Source organism: Tenrec ecaudatus, chromosome 18 (assembly GCF_050624435.1).
Source record: "Tenrec ecaudatus isolate mTenEca1 chromosome 18, mTenEca1.hap1, whole genome shotgun sequence".
Classification (NCBI taxonomy): Eukaryota; Metazoa; Chordata; class Mammalia; order Afrosoricida; family Tenrecidae; genus Tenrec; species Tenrec ecaudatus.
The window spans coordinates 15,077,599-15,083,598 of record NC_134547.1 but is presented as its reverse complement, the minus strand read 5'-3'; positions in this window follow the sequence as shown (position 1 = coordinate 15,083,598).

The following is a 6,000-nucleotide window of genomic DNA, read 5'->3' as shown; positions in this document are numbered from 1 at the left end:
AATCAGCATCTCGTCTTTACACCTAGAGCCTTGGCGGTATTGCAGGTTCCTGTAATTGGGCCTTGTTGCCTTGGTTCTTTGGTGAGAGCAGCAAAGGAGGTTTCCCCTTAAGTCTTGAGAAGTTATCTTTGCTACCGTTCTTTGGCGTTACGACTTGGGTGCCTTCCCAAGTTCCTTTCTGCCCCAAAGGTCGGTTGTTTTGCCCAGGTCTCTGGCAGCAGCAAGACCTGAGTTGACTGACACCTGGGGGACTGGTTGGACTCTGGAACAATGACAGAGGCCCCCGGCTTGTCATGATGAGGATCAGGAACATGAAGCAGTGCTGCAGAGGCTTTGGAGAGGCCTCCTGGCTTCCTGAAACGCAAAGAGCTCTGCTGACAGAGAAACAGCCACGTGGGAGCCCGGTTCCCAGCGCGGCACCATGGGCTTTGAGCTATGAACTATGAGTTAGGCAAGACCGAGAGGGGAGGGGCCTGATGGCAGTCAACAACTAAGACAGTGAAGGTAAGTGCTACATGGACTGTGAGTTGGGCCAGTGAGAACTGAGCCAGCGATGAAGAGATCTGAGCAGAAAGCAACTGAAGGACCCAATTGAGCAGCTCTCCTGGCTGTGTGCTTGGCCGATTCACAGCAAAGGCTAATTATAGATAGCCTGGTAAGCACCTCATAAGACCCAGAATCCAAGAGCTGACTGAGCTGCTCCACCGGACATGATCTAGGCTAGTTAGTGGTGGAGCGACCAGATGGCCCACAGAGGTTGAAAAAACTCTGGGTCTATAGCTTTCCTGCACCCAAGAAGGGGAGGGGGGGCCAAAGTGCTTCACTCAGGGACCTTTCCAGACCTTGGCTGTGAGGTTTCCTGATCCTGATGCCCGATTTGTTCCTGTTCGGGATCAGGTGATCCTGATCCCGAGCCACAGCCTGTTACTTCAGTAATAAACCACATAACTGTGAGAATGGGCTGTGACTTCTGTGTAGCCATGGCAACGAATTATAGACCCCCAGCAGAGAAGTAGCAGCATATGGTTGTCAGAAAAGGTGGCCAAGTTGGAGAGCAGAGATGTCTTTCATTTCACCGGAACCAGCTCTGTGGTGATCCTGATCCTTGGTCTTTGGCATTTAGAGACGTCGTCGTGCTGTGTTACAGACTCAGGGTATGAGATACAGATAATCAGATGGCGTATAAGATCCAGTTAGGGAAGCGAACTCAGGGAGTCAATTTTAAAAATTAAAAGCATCTGGTAGCTGAATTGCCCAGCTAAGTTCCTCAGTATGAGCAAGTGCTTCTTCTTCAGGTATAAATGCCTGTGGGTCTTCACTAGGCAAAAATCCGTAAATGTGTGGGACATTCCTGCGGATACAAACAACAGGGGCATGCGGATGTTGGGAAGGTAAGAAGAAATCAACAAAAGACTCGAGAAAAAGATGCCTACTGAGGGGACATCGCGTGACAGCAGCAGAGCCACTTTGGATGTGGCGTCAGTAGGAACCTGAACTTGGATTTAGGTAGTTTTGTTTTGGCCTTTGCTTGTTTGAAATGTTTGTCTATCACTAATGTCCATTTCAGATTTATTATTTAGCTTTAAAGAAAAAGATCACTATTTTGGTTTAAAAAAAACATCTGGGGTTTTGGGATTTTATTTTTGGTCTTTAAAGAGACACACTGTACATATTTACACAGCCCATCTCAAGACATGAAATCAACAATAACTCATTAAGCTGCCCATGTATGTGGTTCTCTTTCTCCCCCTCTGCTGTCCTTCCTCAATAGCCTATCCCTCCCCTCTTCTTGTTGATTTTCTGATTGAGGACCCAGATTTTCACAATTGCCCTTGGGGACCACATCTTCAGAGAACAGTGCTGGTAACATCTCGGTATTTCCTGTTGGTTGTGCCTGTTTCTGATGCTCACAACCAGGGAATGAGGATGGTCCTGTTTTTATTTTATTTTTAAATCATTTTATTGGGGGCTCGTACAACTCTTATCACCATCCATCCATCTATCCATTGTGTCAAGCACATTTGTACATTTGTTGCCATCATCATTCTCAAGACATTTGCTTTCTACTTGAGCCCTTGGTATCAGCTCCTCATTTTTCCCCTCCCTCCCCGGACTGTCCTGTTTTTAATGTTACTTGGTCATGCCCCCAATGTGCATGGGCCTCCTGGCCTTCACTCACATCCATTTCCTCTGCTGGACACACACTAGCTCCATACCTATAGAACTGTTAAGACTCAGCAGGGAGGGAGGGAAGGAATGAGTCCCTAATTCTTTTCTCCTTGCTTTGTGTTCCAACTGGGCACAGTTAACTCCCCCCCCCAATTTCTTTCCCCTCCTATCTTCCCCCTCTCTGCTTTGCATGTAGTCACATTACTACATGTTCACTCATGAGGCAAGAGAGGGGTACAGAATAGCATCCTTTATGTGGGACATAGGAGGGAGGTTCCCCCACATATTGCACATTCTGAATTTCAAGTCTAAAGTAATCATACTGTGAACATCTTGTCTCAAGTTACCAAAAAAGTCCACAGGCGGGCAGCTGTGAACACTAGCCATTCCTTACAATTTGGGAGAAGTCCAAATGTGGGCGTAGACTCTAGAGAAGGGGCTCCTTTGTGTCTTTCAACTGCCACGCGCTGCTAGTGACCTTCGGTGCCCAGCCTTGTCAAGCCATCCATCCAACGTCACGTGACACATCCTCCTGTATGTCTCAGGCTGCTCTTTTTATAAGACATCATGTTAGTAATTTTAAGACCCACACTACTCTGGTAATAATGTAGCACGGCTGGTACTGTCGGGCAAGTGGTGAGTTGCTAACTTCAAGGTCGATGATTCAAAGCTACCAGCTGCATTTCCAGAGAGAGATGAAGCTAGGTAGGGTCACTGTGATTTGGAATTAGCCCAATGGCAGCGGGTTGTTTGGACTTTAGTACTTTGTGTGATCTCATTAATATGCAACAGTGACTTTAATTGCATCCTTCCTGTCCTGTTAGGGAGTCATCACTACCACCCAAGGAACAGTGTTTGCATGATTGTAGCCCTTTGTGACTCAGATTTCTGCTTCCCGATTCTTCCCAACTTCGGTTAGCTGTCATATCCTTTCCATTCTTGTCAACACTCATGTAATCTTCAGCTACTTCTACCTACACAATAACAAACAAATCTGACTCGGAAGAAATACAGCCAGAATGCTCCTTAAAGGCGAAGATGTCCAAACTTCATCTCACATCCTTAGGACATGTTATCAGGAGAGACCGGTCCCGGAAGAAGAACATCAGGCTGGGTAAAGAGGGGGGTCAGCAGGAAAGAGAAGGAACCGCAACAAGACGTATCAACACAGTGGCTGCAACAATGGGCTCAAATGTCACAATTGTGAGGATGGGCAGTGTCTTGCTCTGTTGTGTAAAGAGCTACTGTTAAGTCAGAGTCTACTCAACAGCACCTAGCAACAACAGATATACATCAACATCTGCAAAACCAGGTTGCATCATAGCCCCGCCCTCCCCAAATGGGAGTCTATCATTTCTACTTCCGTTCAAGAATGCCTTATATCTATCATTTTAATTCTGTTACGTGTGTGTCTTATCCCATAGGGACTATCGCATACCGCTCAATCTTCCCCTATCAGTGAGTGTGGTACCCATTTTCCAAATCAATCCTGAGCACACTGAACTGGTCGAATGCGAAGCTTGATTGGAGCCGGTGACCGGGAGTCAGCTATCACTCAATGTCTCTTGGTCCAGAGTGCTAAGCAAACTCCGGCGTATAAAGCAACAAACCATGAGTAGGTGGGGTGACTTTTCGCCTCCAGTCACAACTGCCCATGCCAACGAGGAGGATGAACAGCTAGGGAACTTCCCATCATTATCCATTATGGGCATGGGCAGCCGCCCATCAAAATTTTGAATCCGGTGCCTTTGGGTGGGAAAAGTAATGTGGAAGTAGCAAGCTAAAGCAATGGAAAGAAACAAGCCAGAGTCAGCAGGTTGCATTCATGAGAAATGCAATTGTTTCGTTTTTTGCATACCACCAATACTACCCTGAGGGATCTTTTTGAAAGTAGATTGCAGATACTGGTGATTTTACTACTGTGGGACAAATTTCTGTAATGATGATTTTATACACCGCAGTTATTCCGAAAGTGAACATCATTCTCTCTCATTTTTCTGGCTGCTCTTTCACCTTATCTTTTTTTTTAATCATCTTATTGGGGGCTCTTACAGCTCTTATCACAATCCATACACCCAGCATGTCAAACACATTTGTACATAAGCTGCCATCATTTTCAAAGCATTTTCTACTTGAGCCCTTGATATCAGGTCATCCCCCCCTCCCCTACTCTCCCTTACCTTATCTGTTTATATTCTGCATTGAATATGTTTATTGACTTGCAGGAAAGAAGGTTTTTAAAGTGAGAATCCCTAAAGCCATGATTTTGAGTAGTTTTTCAGTTAAGGAAAATGTTTCTTTTTAAAATCCTTTTGTAAGGTTTCTCGAGTGGGTCAGACCTCGGTTCTTGGCTTCGCAGGAGAAAAAATTCACGCCAAAGCTGGTTTATCATCCAAGTGGGTTTTTATGAAGGATGGGGCAGGTTTCAGGCATACAGTCTTGAAAGAGTACGTGCTATTTCAGGGACGTGTGCAGAGCCTCTCAGACGTGCACACCTGGACACGAGCCACATCATGGCACAGCGCACCCACAAGTGGGACACCAAAGAGAGCCACGTGAGCAGGGGGCAGGAGAGTCAGAGCGAGGGGCTCAAGAGAGCACGCTGGGGTAAGAGAGCAAGAGAGATCCTACTCTCTTCCACATCCTGCTTCCTGCCTCTACTTAGCCCATCCCCTGGCTGGGGAAGGTATTCATTTACCCTACTGGTTGTTAAGCCCACCTGGGCGATGTCATGGGCCTGGGTCTAGTTTGGACCGCCCAGGTGTACCTCCCATCTGGCTGGGCGGGGGAAGGGGGCTTGAATCTGAGCATGCTCTGCGAAGGTGTCCTCCCAGGTGTCTAATGGTCGCCTGAGCTCTTCCCAGCCTCCTTTATGGGTGCCTGTGCAGGCCTGGGAGGGACAACCCCCTCGATCCTGATCTAGCTACCTAACACTTTCCCTTAGGAAGGTGCAAGTTTCCAAAAGTGAGTTGTCTTCCAGTTTCCTAGGAGCAGGCAGCGCCATCAGACCTTCTCCAAGTCATCCGCCAGGTGACTGACTGTCCCATACATACTCCATTTCCTCTGCCGGACACACACAATTTTGTTTGGAAGTAAGAAGAAATACTGAGCTGAGTTTTGCTCTTGGTTACCAAGGGCTCCTAGATTCACAATGCCTCAAGTGGATGGCTTTCACAAAGAAAAGTATTTCCTCCCAGAGTCCAAAGCTGGACATTTGAGTTCAGGATCCCTGCACCAGTGGAAAGCTCCGGAGGAAGCTGCGTGCCTCCCAACTTGTCTCCTGGGAGATCTCCCCGCGTCTGCCTCACCCCTCTCGGCTCCCCTCACTTGCTTAATGGCTCTTATATCATCTGACAGCATCTCCAGAGACAGCCTTCACAGAACAAAGACAAACCACTCCCCAGTGGGATGCTGAACACAAAGCGGAAGGCACACCCACTTTTGGAAGACATACTTCCATAGTACTGGCTTTCATTTATTAATATCTATCTATCTATCTATCTATCTATCTATCTATCTATCTATCTATCTATCTATCTATCTATCTATCTATTGTGTGTGTGTGTTTTAGGGCCTTTCTTTCCTTCCCCCAAACAGTTGAAAGTAATTTGCTTAAATAATTGAGGATGGATATTACTGAGTGCATGGTGAACAATTCCTTTTTTTAAAATAATTCTATTCTTATGCAGAAAATAAAAAAATTATGTTTCTGAAGTGTCAACATTACATAAAGAATCTGAACTATACAGCTGCACCTAATTTACTTTTTAGAAAATTAGGAGAGGAAAAAAATTAAGATTTTGAGTTAATAAATACCCAAACAAATAACCA